Below are 16,743 nucleotides of genomic sequence, written 5' to 3'. Positions count from 1 at the left end.
ACATATGCTAACTTCCTAGAAGTCATAAATATGTAAAATGTCCCAAAATTTACCTGTAAAATTCAATGCAATTCTAACGAACATTTCAACAGGGTCTCCTCACAGAACTTGATAACTTGGTCCAAAAGGCCCAATGGAAGTGTAATGGGCCAAGAATAAAAAAATTCTTGAAGAACAATTAGTCAGGAGGGGGAGAATCTCCTTACCAGATATAAAGATTTATTATAAAGCTATATGGTAATTAATGCAGTGTGGTGATGGTATAGAAATAGGCACAAAAGTTCAATAAAAGAGGAGAGAGTGTAGATACAGACTTAGGTGCACACCAGAATTAAGAAATATGGGAGAAGTGGCATTGCGTAGTACAGGAGGGATGGCCATTCAATTAACAGTGCCAAAAAATCGGCTTCCCATGTGAAAAAAATAAAGATATTTTAACTTTTATACACACACTACTCATTAAACTAAAGTTTCAGAGAGGGTTCTAAGTTAATAATCATAGACTCCGCAACCTAAGAAAGTGGCATTCTTATCCACCTACATGATGATTTATAACTGGGAACATGAAGAAATGGAGCAAAGATGGTCCCAGGCTGAAGGACCAGCATTTGCCCTGATGCAGAAAGGAGCAAGGCAAAAAGCAGGAGGCCAGTGTGATGGAAGCTTAAGGAAAGGGGGTAAGTGGCCAGAGTTGAGATCTGATATATCGTTAGGACCGTGTCAGACCACAAAGCTCTTGTGGGCCATGTTATGTGTTTTAGAATCTATCCTAAGAGCAGTAGAAGCCAAGAGAGTTTTCAGTGGGATGAGTTCTGATCAGACTTCTTAGAAGATCCCTCTAGCTGCTGTATGAAGAATGGATGAGGAGACGCAGGAAAGACCACGCTGGAGGTTCTACAAGTTGTCCAGGGGCTTGAATTATGGAGGGGGAAGTATTATGAGAGAGACATTTTAGAAGGATATGCCTAAAATGGGTAAAAGGTCACATGAACAAAAATGTGTTCTGTTACGGTTCTTCCCATAATTTCACACAGGAAGTCTAAAGCCGCAAATGAAATGAACCTTTCAAACACTGCTAAGGTCAACAAAAATGTCCTGCTTCTCTATGTTTAGAGCTAAAGGACCAAGGAAGGAGAGAGGCCTCATGTTTGGGGTGGGGGAGTGGAGAGATGGAGAGAACGCTAGAATCACATGGAGAGCTTTGTTCAAGTTATATACATCCTGGCCACGCCAACCTTCCAATTCAGACATCAGAAATTCTAACAGGGAGACAAAATTAGGTGAATCATTGAGAATTTAATATGACAGCATATGAAACTTCAAACATATTGTTGTCTTACTACTTCTAAGGAAAGTTATGCTGACCATTCCTGGGCGATGGGACAGAGATTGTTGGTCTTGTACAGACTGAGCTCGTCACAACCCTCAGAAAAATATTTGCTCCACCTTGAGAACCCCCGTAGTCCACAAGGAAGTAAAGGGCAGAGGGAGAGAAGGTATCAATATAAACTTCAAGTCAGGGACAGCTGCAAGGGTGCAAGAGAGGACTAAGCAGGCATGGAGACGCACAGCCCTGGCCCCCACAGCTGAGCGCAGGAGCGTCATGGCTGGACACTCATGTGAGGGGCCAGAGCTGGATAGCAACATCGCGTAGAGACTCAGGGCCTGGACCCCTCGGCCTTCTCCCAGCATCGTGTAACCTTCAACAGAGTAAGAAAAGGAGCCTTAGGAATGAGTAAAGCTTTCTCAAACTAGGCATCTCGCTTTCTCTACCCCCAGGCCCACAGAGAATAACGGCTGTAAAAATTCTGGAGCCTCGTTCTTAAGAAGGGGTCTTTCCTAAGGAGGGCCCTTTTTGTACATTCTAAGTTCTCCAAGGTTTTCTCCAGTCACTTTGGAATGGCTTACATTTATTATCGTGCAGTTATCCAGATACACCTAGATTCAAACTGGAAGAGACCTGCAAGAGCATCTAAGCCCCACTCTACAGATGAGACAACTAGGCGTTTGGCCAAGGTCACATAGCAAGAGTATGTATGACTGGGACAAGAATTCAGGTCTCTTGCCTCCCACTCCAAAGCTACATCATCACACTCTCTCCACTTCAGTAAGGGTAACTTGACCCAGAAGCACAAGCTGTTTCTAACCTCCCCCTAGTAAATGTGAACAGCTTCTTGGTTTGCGGTCGACTTGTGGAGTCACATCATGAACGTACAATAGGAAAAAATTCAGTGGGATGAATTCTTTACTTTCGGGCTCCCTACTGTTCTCGCATATATTACTTCAACTCTCAACAGGGAATTGCAGGTTCAAGGAGTCAGTGAAACAACTATGCAGAGCCATTACATCATGTACAACCAATGGGGGATAAACATCCGTGGAATACACAATGCCTCGTGCAGGCTAACAGCTTGTTTTTTGGTTTTTTTTTTCTTGGACAAACATCTTTATTTAGGATATCAAATAAATATGGTAAAAAGTTATGCTAACAACTTCACACAAAGATACAAGACCAAACTTAGAATTACTTGCTCAGTTTATTCAGAATGGAACAAAATTCTTCAAGTGCTCGCAATTAGCACAGAAAATACCGTTATATTACTTGCTTTTCAATGGACATTTACTGGTTTACTGTAAGATCCCACGCTGCTACAGTACAAAAGAAGCCACTCCCACCCCCTCCGGTATACAGCCTAAACAGCCAAGAGCGCAAGGGTTAATGTGATGCAAGCTTTTCTTTGTTTACAATTCTAAAACTGCCTTATAACTTTTTACTAGTACAGCTATCAACGGGTTCACTTAATCTTTAGTTTACTGTCTGAGGGAAAGGAAACATAAGAACATAACCTGTCACTTTGGTCCTAGCCTCCCACTCTACAAACATGGATCTAGGATTCTAGGATTACAGCAGGATCACCGTTCCCAGTCTCTGACAGGGGCAGGCCTGTGGCATTTGGCACTGCAAAGCTGTCTGCTCTGGCTTCTTGGCTTCTTAGTGTACATATACTACTTCTATGTATACTACCTATAGGTTTTCACAACATCTCAGATGTATAGATGAGCCCATGTATATGCTATCAACTTCATTCCCTACTGCAGAAGCTTTTGGTTTTAAATCTGCCTACCACATCTTGACAATGACATTTGGTTCTGGATTGTTACAACAAGATCAAGCTATCTGAATGAGGAAAGTCAAAAGCTTATTCTCAATTTTTAAAATAAAAATATTTCAAGATTACCGATAAAGAACTCTTCATAAATAATACTGTTCACAAGCAAATATCAATCTGTTGATAATCGTAAGAAACTGAATATACTATTTTTAAATATAAAAGCAATTTGATTAGGTTTAGATAAATTGAGACTACAACTAAAACTTTTCCAGGCTGTTTAATCAAGTTACTTACAATGTACACATTCCTGAGTATACCTTATTGTAGTGACACTGTTGACTTCCCAATTTTTTGCATTCAGGGTAAAAGGTGTTTCTTCCCAAGAAACTGAACTTTTCTGTCAAATGCGCTTGATCAAATAGGAGAATTGGGTTCATAAAATGGATTCATTTCAAACTTTATATATAAATCATAGACATCAGTAAAGAAGTTCTTTATTCCGTCTTCTTGCCTGACGTCGTGCAGCATAATAAATCTCATATGACCCACAGTGACGAATGCTGAAACAAACCACTCACTGAACTTGTCCCCCGTCTTCAGGTACATGTTGTTTGACAGCTACATGTTCTATCTACGAGGTCGATAGCAGTGTGAGCTACGAACTGGTTCAGATGGCAGTGATCGTCTTTGGATTCTGCTTTTCCAGCTGGCAAAAACTCCATTTCAAAGACTGGATTATCATGGTGACCAACAATGACAAAGTAGAAGCTTCCAGACATTGTCTTCAATAGATAGCTCCTGTGGCGAGACACTGGTAATGGAAACGCCCAGTGAGTTCCTGTGGCCTAACAGTTTGTTTTGATGAAGGCTTGTTTCTAGAAAAAGGAAAAACAACTTACTTTTGTTTCTGATTTAAAAAGAAGGCAAATTTACAATGTATAAGTGCGTGTACTTATATCTGTTCATTTCTTGCCAAAACATCTATTTGTCATCAGTCATTCATACATAGGCCTGTAGGAATGTTTCCCAAAATGAGTCTCAGGGAACTGGGGTCTTTGAGGTATTTCATGAGAACGTGCAGGAGAGCTGAAGTCTTGTTTCCCCTCTTGGACCCTCACCAGGCTCACTTAGCAAACTAAAGGCTTTGGAAGACCTTTCATTTAGCCCTTCTGCCCAACATCTTTGACCACGAAACCCTTGTACATTTTTTTCATTTAACATCCGTGGAACTCCAGTTCCACAGAACACCCTTTGGAAAGTGCTGGTTCATGATTACTCTCAAGAGCTTAGCACCCTGGAGGGGCATTTTTGGTCCCACTGGCTCTCTGTGGAGCCCCGTAAGTGTAGCGCTAGCTGTGAGCCCATCACCAAGGTGATCTCCTGACATCAGCAGGTTCTTTTCTGTCACAATGGGACAGACAGCATCTTTCAACTTCTTTTTGCAACTCCTGAATGTCTAAAATTACTCTCAGTGAATATTAGCTATTATCACATTGAGACATAGGCCTTGGGAGAGACATTCCTGACCATCCAGCTGCTGTTTTCATACCGATCATGTCACCTGGGCAGAAACCTTAACACTTACTGTGTCAACAAGGTGTCCTAACCCCAAGTGCTGGGAGTTGAGTTGTGGAAGATCTGGAGGCTCACAGCAGGCTACTTTGTGCTTTATTCTTTCCTATCCCTCTTCTTTACATTCTCTTTCCCAGTCCCACAAAGGCCATCCAATTCCTCTCCTTGTCACATGCCTGCGATTTTTGGAAACAGTTTTGTTTTGAACATGCCCTTGGGAGGACTCACCTTTTACCCCAAGCATCAAATATAAGTATTTCTACCAAACTGTTGGCATGTTCCTTCAAGAAGAAATCTGATTACTCTTTCCCATATCACTGTTATTGAAACTGCATATGTATAAAAAGGGAAGATGCCAATGGCAGTGCTTGCTCAATGAATGTAAGTCACCCTCCACCCTCCCCTCTCTGTTGGTCTGGAAGTGCTGTCATCGACCCTGGCTGCACATTACAACCATGTGAGGAGCTTTTTTTTTTTTTTTTTTAATAGATTTTATTTATTTATTTATTTTTGGCTGCGTTGGGTCTTCATTGCTGAGTGCGGGCTTTCTCTAGTTGCGGCGAGTGGGAGCTACTCTTCGTTGCGGTGCGCGGGCTTCTCATTGCGGTGGCTTCTCTTGTTGCGGAGCACGGGCTCTAGGTGCGCAGGCTTCAGTAGTTGTGGTGCACAGGCTTAGTTGCTCCGTGGCATGTGGGATCTTCCTGGACCAGGGCTCGAACCCATGTCCCCCGCATTGGCAGGCAGATTCTCAACCACTGCACCACCAGGGAAGCCCCAGTGAGGAGCTTTTAAAACACAGATATCTGGGCCCCGCTTTTAGAGATTCTGATTTAAATGATGGAGTCCATACATGCATTGATTTTTTTAAGCACTGAGGCAATTCAGTTGTACACATCAGGGTAGAGTTTCACTGATTTAGAGCATGGAATCAATGAAGGTGGAAAATGCCATCAGTTACCAAATCATCAGAAAGAAGAAATGCTGAAATATTTCACAGGGAACTAATACACCTGAGCACCCACAGCACCTATTCAGCTATCCCCCTGATCACCAACAGCTTTCCTTCCATTTGTTCAGAAAAGTGTGACAACATAGTAATTTATCCCATTGCACTCCCAGCTTGTGAGAATGGGAAAATGAATCTAGAACATTTAGGCACTTTCTTTATAGCTGTCACTGGTGTGATGTCACAGCTAAAATTTTACAGCCTGGATGAATATTCAACCAACTCTGATGCACCCAGTGCAGGGTAATAGTAACTATCACTAGTAATCAGATTTGAAAATCCCATTCTTATGGTTTGATTTCTAGGGTCACTCCTGATGCCAACCATTTAGCCTGGGCTCCCTAGGAAGCACAGCTTAAAGGTTTGAGAATAATCCCAGAGATCAGGACAAGGGGAAAGCAGATGTAAGGCGAGCCAACATGAGGATTTGTTAGCAAGCAGGCTGCCACTAGGTGTGACTGATCGCTCAATTCTGTGTGTCCATCCCCTGAGAAGACATAAAAACTGCACCTTAGACCTGTCCATTAGTCAAGGGAGAGATAGGAAATTACTCAGTAAGAAAGTGATGAACAGTAAGCTTGGTTACCCATTTTGTATGGATGATTGGCCTTGCGGCTGGAAGGAAAAGGACTGGAAAACTAGGGGCAAGCAAGTCTGGGGAAGAGGTATGTTGATTCACCTATAGGAATGGGCACAAAGTATGCAGATATTACTGTCCCCCAGGGAACATCCACTGCAGAGGGGTCTCTCAACGACCAGTGGGGAAGGATGATTCTGTGCTGGACAAAAGGCGCAAGAACAGAGTGGGCGTGTGGCAGAGCCTTGATGGGTCGCCACTGATCTAGCTAATGCTGCTCTTGAATGCCCAACCTGCCAGCAGCGGAGACCAAGGAGATCAGCCAGCGTTTTGGTAGCAGGTTGTTTACAACAGACATCTTCCATTCTGGGGAGACAGGAATTTGTCCTTACAGGAATTGATATTTTATTTGCATATGGGTTTTCTGTATGTAGAGTCTAAACATAGTTGTATTGCAACATCTATGGCCCAACAAAGGCAAGGAAAACAAAGGCTCAGCTTCCTCAGAGGTGAAGGTCAGTGTCACTGCACCAGCACACCAACCCAGACAAGTGTCCTCTGGGACCTGGAGTCAAGAGTAATCATCTTCCTAAAGCACAAATCTGATCGTGTCATTCACTCGTTTAAAAATTTTAATAGCTACTTATTGACCTTAATAGAAAAGTCCAAATTATTTAACGGAGCTAAGAGACTCTCTAAGATTTAGCTTCTGCTTCTTTCCATTCTTTATCTTTTGCCCTCACTTCCTCCCTCTCAGTGCCCACAGCGCTGAACTACTTTCATTTCCTTAAACTGGAGCCAGGCTTTTGTCTGTGTTGCACCTCAGCCTGAAACACCCTCCCCCAGCTTGATTAAGGCCGACTCAGCCGTTAGGTCTCATAGGAGACAGCAAGTGTTCTTGGATGTTTTCCTAGACCCTCTGAGACTGAGTCAGTAGCGGTCATGCCCACTCACTCTTCTTACTTAACTCTTACTGTAATACTCACTATATTACATTGCTTGTCCTTGGATCCCCTATTAGACTAGAAGCTTCCCAGTACTCTTGGAACCCAGCAAAAATTAAGCACTTGACAAAAATTCATTAAAAGAATTAATAAATGGGTTGAGTGTTTTTCTTTTCTTTCTATTGTTCACTATCCCTTATATCATTTAAAAAGATGAGTGTGCATTTTTTTCTCATATACTTCTCCAATGTGCTTAAGAAGTAAAAAGAAATGGAATATGAACAGCATGAAATTGATGGGGAAATTTAGCAAGGTAAAGTTTATATCATTGGGCTTAACCTTTTATAGTCGTCATTTAGGAAAAATAGATTAAATTCCATATATAGATTCTCAGTCACTGAGCATTCTCCTACGTTTTTTATATTTAAAAAAATCCTGTGTTATATTTTTACCACAATAGTATATTGCAAAGCTGAGCACTCTGCCTTTTGACCATTTGTCTTGCAGATGGCCTTGAATTTTATGTGATATCACAATAATTAGAATCTAGACTTCATGGTGACTAACAGAGAACAGCAGCTCAATACAGCTATTCCCTTCTCAGCTGTTAACATGGGGTCCTCAGGGGATAGTGGCTGTCCCTTTCCCAAAAAAGTATCTGCAATGTATCTGTAATGGGTACATAAGTGTCTTCTGAAATGAGAAGAATAAAACTCCCTCTGCATCTTGACCCAAGTAAGACCCATTCTTCTATGAGGATCACTCGGATTTTACTGTAAGAGAGAAAGAACAACATGGAAACAGATAAGCTATACAGTATGGTGGTTAGGGTCACAGGCTTTGGACTCAGACATCTGGATTCAAATTCTTCTGCTGTAAGCCTCTCTAAGCTTCAGTCCTTTCATGTACAATGGAGATAATAACACCTACTTCATATGATATTGGGGAGATTAAGTAAAATATTGGATGTAGAGTTCTCAACACATAGTACACTCTCAGTGCACCCCTGGAAGCTGTCACTGATGAGTTCTCACAAAACTGGGACAATAAGGGAATCTGATCAAAAGAGTCTTAGGAACCAGAATATTCATAGAGGGATGGGGGTTGAGAAGAAAGGGGGGAGGTAAGAGGGGATGAGGGGAGTGTGTCCATTTTCTCCAAAGTAGTTTGTATCAAACCACAGCTTCCAATCTGGGGTTTGAAAATCTAGGCAATCGTCCTAGGAGCCAGCAGTGAAGAAATAAATTGTGATAAGCCTAGTTATATTATGGAAAATATCCTCAGCAAACTGCAGGGGAGAGTTAGCAGGAAGATCCATGGCTAATGTACAGTTTTTAAAGGACTCGCAGAACTCAGTGGGACGCAAGAATGTTTTGTGCTTTTGCCTACTCATAAACAGATAATAAGCACAGTGACTCACTTGTCAGGTAGAAAACTTGATTAACCTTTTTTATTTTCCCCCAGCAATAAGCAGAATCACAGTAAACCATTTCCTCAGTGCAATCCTGGAGTAAACTGGAGGTTAATTTCTCATTAATTCATTTCAAATTTCACATGGTTAAAATATACTGCCACATAGAGAATGCATCAAATGCACTTTAGAACTTTTCCTGATGTAAGAATTACAAAACTGCACAGCCATAAATAAAACATATTATATTACCTATGCTCACATACAAAGGCTGAAATGATCAATATGAAATTAGTACTTTGTCATTGCCCATACACTTTTATAGCTAATATTTCATTTGTATTGAATGACAAATACCATCAGATGGGCAAGGGAAATATTATCTTCATATTAAAGATGAGGAAACTCCATCTCTGAGAGATTATCTGGCTTTTTCAAGGCCACAAAGCTAGCAAACAAAGGAACAAACACTTGAGCAAGTCTTATGACCCCAAACCAAAATGAAGCCCCAGTGGACCTCACTGTTGCTGTTGTCATGTATGTTCACAATCCCACGTGTTTCAAAGGATTTCAATTATAGATGTTTAGCGGGCAATGCTACAGTATAGGAATTTAGACAAGGGCATACAGTCAGACATCTCATGGCCCATGAATAGAGTGCAAATGTAACTGAGAAACTGAATACTGTCTGTTCCTCCTCTGGACCCAATCTTGATCCTTGTCTGTCCAGCGTTGTGCTCTGAGAGGCTGACCTTATGAACCACAATGATGAGATTCCTGCTTCTGGCCTCCTGATGGGTCACCCGATAGAGACCTTCTGCAGAAAATTGGAGGGAGGCAGGAGAGGAAGGTTTGGGAATTTGTTGTTTCCCCAGCTCCCATTTTGAGGCTGTATCCTTACTAAAGGTCACAGCTTCAGTCCAGCTGCCCTCTCCAGACAGTCCTCTGTGCCTCCTGGTTTAGGGATCACCCCATCCTCTTGCCCCTTCAGGGCCAGGGGGATCAGGGAGCCCAGACGTTACTACCCCCAGGTACTGCACCATCTCTGTGCCTCCCCTACACCCTTTGCTTTTGTATTTACAAAACTCTTTACAACTCTTTACTCTCTTTATCAAACTCTCTTAGATTATCTGAATTGGAGTGAGCCCCTGTTGCCTGCCAGGATCCTTCCTGACATTACCTTCCAGAGTGAACGTTGTGCAAGGTGTCTATTCTCTATGAAAAGAAGACCATTTTCTCCCCTTTCATAAGATTAAATAAACTAACCTTCCTTTCAATTGAGAATAATGCAAGGTGTGTGTCTGATGTCACAGGTATATCTAGACCACACAGCCTAGAAGGATGTTGTCATAGAAACAGATTCTTTTCCCTCCTCCTTTTGGTAACAGTATTCTGATTTTCCGTTGAGAAGCCACTCTCTCTTCTCCTTTCAGTCTCTGAGCTTAAGGTGTGACTGTCTTATACTCCAGGAGCATGTGTCATCTATGAGAGAGACTCTAACCACGGCGACTCGTTTAAAGTAGGGAACAAAGGCAGGGGAACCAGAATCTCGAGTCAAGAAAGAGACTCTCTCTTCCCACTGGATTTTCTAAGTTGTGGAACCTCAGCCTGGAGATGCCAGTAGCCATCTCTGACATGATATAAAAGCCAAAATAGCAAAAGGTGGAAAGGAACGATGGTGGAATATGTCTTCCTGGCAAACTGGGTTGAGCATTTGAATTCAGCCATACCTGAAATTGCCCCTGGACTTTACTTCTCTGGGCCAATAAGTTTTTTTTCCCCCTCTGACAGTTTGATTTGTTGCCTGCATCCGGAAGAGTCTGCAGTAAAGGAAACACCTCCTGACCTTGGAGACTTGAAAATTATTTCAGTCTCTGTCATTTAGAAGTTGTGTAAGTTATTTTACCTTTGTGAGCTCAGATTCCTCATCCATAATAGGAGGATTTTGTTCTAGATGTTCTTCAAATGCCTTTCTAGAGCAGAATATGGAGAAGGAGAAGAAGAGGCCAACCTTCCAACTCAGTTGGAACTAAGAGGAAAGTCATGTCTCAAAGCGAGCTCATCCTCTGTTCCCAGCACATCTAGGACAGCAGACAGGTAACCCTGCTCTCCATCCAATAGCAGCTACTACAAAGAACGACCATACCCAGAGCTTGTTAGCTCCATTGATATTCCTAGGAGCTCTCATCTTGTCTTCCCTTCTTTAAATCAACCAAGTACACCACATAATTTTCATGATATCGCTCTTCAAATCTAATTAGCACATCGAATGACCAAATAAATATTCAATGCCTACTGTAAGTAAGCTGAGGTGCTAGGTATTGTGGTTATTAGCATTCTATCTTTATGTGTATCCTCCTTGGGAGGGACAATTCATTTCAACAGATGAATGCCAGAGGGGGGGGAAATGAGTTTTGAAGTAAAGAGGAAGGAAACTTTTGAAGAGTAGGTCATCCTGCTTATTATCTATCCATCCAATCTTGCCACACTGTACAGTGTCCTGGATACTGTTTCTGGGCTGTTCCCAGTAGCTCCATTTTCTGCTATTATTTTCCAGTGGAAGCAACTTTAGCTTAAATAAACTAAGCTTATACAAAATGAATGTAACAGCAAAATCCTGCACACTTTGTCACATTTTTGTTGAGTTTCAAGGACACATTTTTATATGGACATTTGGATGTGGAGAAGAAACTATTGGCATCCTCTCCCCCCATTCCCACTGAAGGTGGGGAAAAAACGGAAATTTGCACAGTGAGGGTATTTCAGGCTCTGCTGCTTAAACAGTCTTTTAGAGATTTGTTTAGTATCTTTTGGATAAATACTCAGTCAAAGTCAAGATTCCTGTTTCCTCTTAGGACTCGCCTTAGATATCCACACGATGACTCCTGGGTGGAAGGGAAGCTTAGCTGTCCTCTTGGTGGTGAGGAAAGGGGTGATGTCCACCTGCGGGTCCTGGTGCTGTCCTCTGGTCCCCTCTAGTCTTTGAGATGATGTCCTGTCCATCCACTGGGGATCCTCCTGGTAGAAATGGCTGACACTGCAGTCAGCATGACTTGTGATGTGGTGGCCTCCTGGGGTCCAGTGTTTCTCCCTTACCTTGGTCCTCACTGAAGCTGCAGATTCTCTGGGTCTCAGCCACCTCCCTCCATCCTGGGTCTATGGTTTTCCACCATATAGCTTCTGCCACAGGGTCAGTTTCCCCCCGCTCTTCCCACTGCCCTCCTCACTCTTCCATACCTTTCCACCTCTGGGAGCATGTCAGAGTGTTTGGATACCTTCCCTGCCCCACCTGAGCTGACTGTTCCCAGATACCTTTTTTTGCATCCTCATGGCATACTACCATGTCTATTTTTCTCTTCTGTTGCCATTTTCTCTTTTTTTTTTTTTGTAGGAGTTCTCTGAAGGTGGTCTCCACCTCAGGCCCCAAACGGGAAAGCCCCCTCTGCTTCTGCCTTTCCTCCTTGACCTCTCTTGATTTGACCCCAGGGGCCTCTCCTCTCTCTTGCTTTAGCTTTCTCTACCTCATGGCTTCCTCCTAGAATCAGAAGGTATATCTGCTTCAGCTTTCTACTCAGTGGGACATCACTAAGTAATATCTTCTTTCATGAACTATGACTCTTTGATATCTCCCTCTTTGTTCCTGGGCAGTAAACTGAGCTTTAATGATGGATGGGCTTTGAGAGAACATCAGTCATATGAGAATAGAAAGTGTAGCTGTTTAATATCTTCTAAATATGATTCCTGTTACATCTAGAATGTGCAAAACTTTATGTTCATTTCTAGCAAGGGAGCTGAGCACAGGCTTGGAAGAGATACAGAGATGAATAAAATGCGGTTTCTACTCTCCAGCAGCTTCTGACCTGGTGGAGGAGACACAGGAGAGCACTATTGGCAAAAGAACCAAATGTAGCCTCCACCTCAGTGCCGTGAGACCAGAGAGGTGAAAGGCTATACAGGCCCTTAAAACCTGGCAGCTTTCAGTCTAATTGCTTCTGTTCAATTCTGCGAGTTAGAAAGCACAGCCAGAAACCCACCTGGACACAGGTTTTGAAACTTAATGATTTCTATCTCTTAGTAAACTGCAAGTAGGGACTGGCCTTGGGAGTGGGAGGGACCCACAGATATACTCCCTGCCTGCAGGCTGTATACATTTGTACCTTCACTGTGGGAGGGGCAGTACGTTTTCCTCTGGCAGGTGGTAATTGACAAAGAAGATCCTGGGAGAGAGTGGCATGAGATTAGAGCTGGGGTCTCAGCGTGTAGCTCACCCACATCAGGGTTACTGGGAAACTTGTCAGAAATGCAAATTCTCAGACCCCATCCTAACCCTACTGGATCCGAATCTCTGGGAATTGGGGCTTTAAAGAAAAAACATACCCAGTTTTTCCTTTACTATGTGTGTTCCATGTGTCTTCTTTAGCACTCACACAAAACACCACTTCTGACACTTCTGGTCACAAAATATGTGGAGGTTTTTCCCCACACCAAGCAATTCCCGGCAACACCAGCTGGGTGTCCTCCAGTTTAACTCAATTCTGATACTATCTACATGGAGAGAGAGTCAGATCCCACACGTTAAGGGGTCATTCCCAGAAGACGCCTCCTGCCTCACTTCAGAGGCCAGTCACAAGTAGCAGGAGCCCAGGTTACCCACAACTTCTGTCCAGCTGGACTTCAGATCAGAGGTTCCTATAAACCTCCTTCAGGTTTGATTAATTTGCTAGAGTGGCTCACAGAACTCAGGGCAACATTTAGGTTTACCAGTTTACTAAAGGATATGGAGAAGGATACAGATGAACACAGATGAAGAGACACACAGGCGAGGTCTGGGAGGGTCCTGAGCGCAAGACCTTCTGTCCCTGTGGAGTAGGGGTGTGTCACCCTCCTGGCATGGATGTGTTGCCCAACTTGGAAGCTCTCCACACCCCATATTTTGGGGATTTTTATGGAGGCTTCCTCATGTAGGCATGATGAACTATGAACTCCATTTTCAGCCCTTCTTCCTTCTCAAGAGAAAGGAGGGTGGGGTTGAAAGTTCTAAGCTTCTAATCATGGCTTGTTCTTTCAGGTGACCAACCTTCATCCAGGAGCCATTCAGGACCCCACCCAGTCACCTCATTAAAATTCCTATCACCAAGGAAATTTCAGGGGTTTCAGGAGCCCTGGTTCAGGGATGGGGTCAAACGCCAAATATTAGAACACTAGATGCTCCTGGTGCTCTTGTCACTTAGGAAATTACAAGAGCTTTAGGAGCTCTGTGCTGGAAACGAGGATGAAGACCAGATATTTCTTACTATAAATCACAATACCACAGGGGCCTGGCACTCTGTTTCAACAAGCCCTCAAGGTGGTTCTGTTGCACGTGAAAGTCTGAGAACCACTTTCTAGATTCTAAAACTGTGCAACTCAACACCCGGACCCAGGGCCTGGCAGCATTGACATTACCTAGGAATTTGTTAGAAATGCAGTATCTCAGGGTCCACCTAAGATTTACTGAATACAAATCTTTTAAACCAAGATTTCCAGGTGATTCTTATAAACATGAAAGTTTGAGAACCATTGCACTTGTGATTGGGCCTGTAGTCAACCTGGCTTGTAGGTCACAGGTAGACAGGATTATTTTAAAGAAAGATATGTTTTCCTCTCTCTCTGTTCCAGTGGACCGCCTTTAGTCAAAACCTGGGAATCTGAGAGACAATGATCACACTGGTCTGAATCACCAACTTGCTGGGTAGCAGGGTGCAAAAAATTATTTTCCTTGTGAATTAAAGATATATCCACTTATTCCTGCTTAAACTGTCTCATTGGGTTAACTCAGTTACTTTGGGGTAGATGTTCAATCTTTCAAATATACTCCACCTCTCCTAGCTCCTCCCATGAAGGCTCTGTGGAATGGAAGATGCTTATATAATCTTGTGGTGCCAGGGGGAAGGCAGGGTTAAGCTGCTCACATGGCATTCTGTGCAAATTAGAAAAAGATGAGTCTTCCTTGGCATTCTGTGCAAATTAGAAAAAGATGAGTCTTCCTTAAGACACTCTCCTTCCAGTGTTGGAACATTGTCACACTGATTTTGTTAGAACACGTTGCTGCCATATGCTCTAAAACTGCCATAATAAATGTATGAATCTATGATGTATGTGAAATGAGTGTTGCCCTACAGACATGGATTTCTTGTGCAGTGCTCAACCTGCACAACTGTAGCCTAATCTCTAGTTTTGTACCACATTGCTGTGTATCAGGATGCATACGGGACTTCTCCCAGAGACTTGCAGCTCCCTGCAGGGAAAGCAGATTATTAGCATTGACTATTCTCCCCTACACACTCTGAAGTTTCTGCTGCTCCTCAGGCCATGAGGTTCCACATTTGTCTCTGATGTCCTCATTGTAATTTTTACTACCTCCTCCCTACAGTCCACTGGAGTCAGGTGGCCAGGCCTTTCCATTTTCTTGCATAACAGGAACTTCTGTTTACATCATGACTGCATCATCACTTCCCTTGGCTTAGAGAAAAATCCAAATTTAAGTCATCCAGGCCTGGTTCTTGATATGAAATGGGAGCCCAAGGGATTTTAAAAATTCTTTTCTTTCTCCATAATGTCTGGCTTTTGAGACTCTGCTCTCTAGTGATGCACAATTAATACTGGCTTCCTTTTTCTAGCTAAAATTCCCCCTTTTCCTGAAGCATGAAGACACATTGCTTCAGAGGATAGGCCCCTTGGGCAGCAATATTTTCAAGATTTGAAAATATATCAGGAAAGATCTCACAAAAAATTGTATTATTGTACCTTTCTCTTGTGGGACCTTATTGAGGGCTATAAAAAGAAGCCCAAAGACGCCAATGTCTTGAATTTTTCCTAACAATTCCCTAATGCGAGAGCCTTGGTAGACATTTTCTGAGTCCCAGGACATAGCAGAAAACAGTTGAAGCAGTTATTTTGCTACCATTTAGTAACAAGGGCTGCCAACATCGTTCTCAATGGTGAAAAAATGAAACCATTTCCAGATCAGGAACAAGACAAGGTTGCCCACTCTCACCACTTTTATTCAACATAGTTTTGGAAGTTTTAGCCACAGCAATCAGAGAAGAAAAAGAAATAAAAGGAATCCAAATCAGAAAAGAAGAAGTAAAACTGTCACTGTTTGCAGATGACATGATACTATACATAGAGAATCCTAAAGATGCTACCAGAAAACTGCTAGAGCTAATCAATGAACTTGGCAAAGTAGCAGGATACAAAATGAATGCACAGAAATCTCTTGCATTCCTATACACTAATGATGAAAAATCTGAAAGAGAAATAAAGGAAACACTCCCATTTACCACTGCAACAAAAAGAATAAAATACCTAGGAATAAACTTACCTAAGGAGACAAAAATCTGTATGCAGAAAACTATGACACTGATGAAAGAAATTAAAGATGATACAAACAGATGGAGAGATATACCATGTTCTTGGATTGGAAGAATCAACACTGTGAAAATGACTATACTACCCAAAGCAATCTATAGATTCAATGCAATCCCTATCAAACTACCAACGAACTAGTTCTGTTTGTTCTACAGAACTAGAGCAAAAAATTTCACAATTTGTATGGAAACACAAAAGACCCCGAATAGCCAAAACAATCTTGAGAAAGAAAAACGGAGCTGGAAGAATCAGGCTCCCGGACTTCAGACTATACTACAAAGCTACAGTAATTAAGACAGTACACAGGCACAAAAGCAGAAATATAGATCAATGGAACAGGATAGAAAGCCCAGAGATAAACCCACGCACATATGGTCACCTTATCTTTGACAATGGAGGCGAGAATGTACAATGGAGAAAAGACAGCCTCTTCAGTAAGTGGTGTTGTGAAAACTGCACAGCTACATGTAAAAGAATGAAATTAGAACACTCCCTAACACCATACACAATAATAAACTCAAAATGGATTAAAGACCTAAATGTAAGGCCAGACACTATAAAACTCTTAGAGGAAAACATAGGGAGAACACTCCATGACATAAACTACAGCAAGATCCTTTTTGACCCACCTCCTAGAGAAATGGAAATAAAAACAAAATTAAACAAATGGGACCTAATGAAACTTCAAAGCTTTTGCACAGCAAAAGAAA

At 42.3% G+C, this 16,743-nt stretch overlaps 1 pseudogene; it reads right to left on the bottom strand.

The window, feature by feature from the left end:
- Positions 1 to 3,470: 3,470 nt before the first annotated feature.
- Positions 3,471 to 3,914, bottom strand: LOC132360187 (trafficking protein particle complex subunit 2-like; annotated as a pseudogene).
- Positions 3,915 to 16,743: the final 12,829 nt, after the last annotated feature.

This window comes from Balaenoptera ricei, chromosome 2 (assembly GCF_028023285.1).
Source record: "Balaenoptera ricei isolate mBalRic1 chromosome 2, mBalRic1.hap2, whole genome shotgun sequence".
Taxonomy (NCBI): Eukaryota; Metazoa; Chordata; class Mammalia; order Artiodactyla; family Balaenopteridae; genus Balaenoptera; species Balaenoptera ricei.
This window is presented reverse-complemented; position numbering and strand designations above follow the sequence as displayed.